The sequence below is a fragment of the Ascaphus truei genome, unplaced genomic scaffold (genome assembly GCF_040206685.1).
Source record: "Ascaphus truei isolate aAscTru1 unplaced genomic scaffold, aAscTru1.hap1 HAP1_SCAFFOLD_1071, whole genome shotgun sequence".
NCBI lineage: Eukaryota > Metazoa > Chordata > Amphibia > Anura > Ascaphidae > Ascaphus > Ascaphus truei.
The window spans coordinates 27,501-30,000 of record NW_027453937.1 but is presented as its reverse complement, the minus strand read 5'-3'; the positions used below and the strand labels follow the sequence as shown (position 1 = coordinate 30,000).

Here is a 2,500-nt window from a genome sequence, read left to right as displayed (position 1 = left end):
AAAATCAGATTTCAACAGAGGTGTGTTTGGACCAAACACGTGAAGTCCCATTTTCAGCGCCAATGACCTCTCTGGGGGAAAACCTATGACATACTGTATAGGGATTTCTGTTTTATGTTATATCCTGTTATTTTAAGAAACGGTCCTGCATTTACTGTAATTGTTTGTTCTTGTAATCCTTTTTCTGTAATCGAAGCATTGTATTTTTATATATATTAAAACTTTTAATAAGTGATGCTTTGGGCTGTGAATTAACTTTTGCACTCTCTGGAGAGAGTATTTACATATCTGGACACATTTTGTTACAACAGATTTTGTGTCTGATAGAAAAAATCACGCATTTAAACAGGGACCTGAGACCCTGGCAAACATATCAATATTACATCTTTTGTTTGCATTTCTCGGGTGGTGGAAACAGAGATATGATTGCAATTTAGGAAGGGGTTAATATTAACTAATTGAAGGTACCTTAACGGAGGAGAAAGGCAAGTTGACTAGAGTAACCGTGTGTATTAATCCTGTTGCAGATCTAAGTCACGTGCACACTTGTGTGATGTTCGTGACAGGTGGTATATGAGGACTAAGTTAGGGGAGATATTGTCCATTTGAGGGACCTTTGTGGAGGAGAAAAGTGGGACAGCTTGTGAGCTGTGTATTAACCGTTGTCCCGTATGCAGGTCACGTCCGGTGCCTTCAATTAATCCACGGTGATATTGGTGTACCGTAATATATGTCCTATGTGCAATTTTAATATTTATCTTTTGAGTGGCCGTAATCCACATTTTGGGTATTTTTATTAAAAAAGTTATACACATTTATGCACTATGGGAGCCGCACTGTCCCTCTTTTATTGATATAGACATAAATACATGTACACACACACACACGTACAGTATATTAAAAAATAATCTCCAATGCTTGAATTGGAGAGGCTAGGGGGCAACAGGAACAGAACCAAAAATTGAGTGTGTCTACGTGTGTGTGTGTCTACGTGTGTGTGTGTCTACGTGTGTGTGTGTCTACGTGTGTGTGTGTCTACGTGTGTGTGTGTCTACGTGTGTGTGTGTCTACGTGTGTGTGTGTGTCTACGTGTGTGTGTCTACGTGTGTGTGTGTCTACGTGTGTGTGTGTGTGTGTCTACGTGTGTGTGTGTGTGTGTCTACGTGTGTGTGTGTGTGTGTGTCTACGTGTGTGTGTGTGTGTGTGTGTCTACGTGTGTGTGTGTGTGTCTACGTGTGTGTGTGTGTGTCTACGTGTGTGTGTCTACGTGTGTGTGTCTACGTGTGTGTGTCTACGTGTGTGTGTCTACGTGTGTGTGTCTACGTGTGTGTGTGTGGGGGGGGGGGGGGAGGTGGTGGGAAGGGGGGAAGGTGGTGAGAAGGGGGGGAGGTGGTGGGAAGGGGGGGGAGAGGTGGTGGGAAGGGGGGGGGAGGTGGTGCGAAGGGGGGGAGGTGGTGGGAAAGGTAGAAGGCAACACACAGGGAACGACAGGACAAGGAGCAGGGCTATGGGAGAGAGCAAAGATCACCCCGACCACACGCAGGGCATTTTTTAGAACAGGCCCATACAACAAAACCTCCACCCCTAGCCACTCAGAATCGCTTCCTAGTGTTAGAAGACCAGAAGGAAATAGAAACACCAAATACAAAACTCAGAAAAAGACCACACGAGGAAAGCGGGGAGGACGAAGGACACAGAAAAAGAGCAGCGACCTAAATAACATATTCAACCTGACTAAAAAAGAACTTAATATAGATGAATGTAACCTAATAAAAAAGGGGTTAAACTTCGCTCCAGTCGCAAAGGCGAATAGCTTCAATCTGTATATAGACGCACACAAGTATATTAGACAGCTTACACTTAAGAAATTCTTCATCTCAAAAGATGCACAAACCAGGGAGATAGTGAGCAGTAATAATAATTTGCACATAGAGAGTGATGAGTTCAAACATTCCAACCTCAAAAATAAGTCTAAATTCTATCCTAGTTGGGCGAAAGGCCATAATCTTGAAGTATTCCATCAGAAAATACAGGAGGATTTTGACAGACTGACCTCGAATACGACTAAGCTAACAAAAAATAATCTAACACTTAAAGAAAAAATCGCTCTACAAAACTTAGAAAAGGATAAGGGAATCACATTCAAACAAGCAGACAAGGGGGAGGGGTAGTCATTATGGACACTGTCTACTATAAAGGAGAAGCAGAGAGGATACTGTCGGACGACGTCACCTATGCACGTCTTAAGACGAATCCGCATAAAGAATTCTGTACAGAATTCCTCACTCTGCTAGATAAAGGCAAGACGACAGGAGTCCTAAATGAGAAAGAATATGACTATCTTAATGTCAAGTTCCCAGTTATGCCGATATTCTACTTTCTACCTAAAATACACAAAAACATGGAAGCACCACCAGGGAGACCCATCATCTCTGGGATAGGCTCACTCACGTCGCGACTATCAGAGTATATAGATGGCTTCCTGCAACCATATGTTGCG

General features: G+C 42.8%; 1 protein-coding gene across 1 annotated transcript in view; it reads right to left on the bottom strand.

Annotated features, from left to right (window-relative positions):
- The window catches only part of LOC142475119 (unconventional myosin-IXb-like), a 102,380-nt gene that overhangs the window by 88,791 nt on the left and 11,089 nt on the right, over positions 1-2,500 (bottom strand).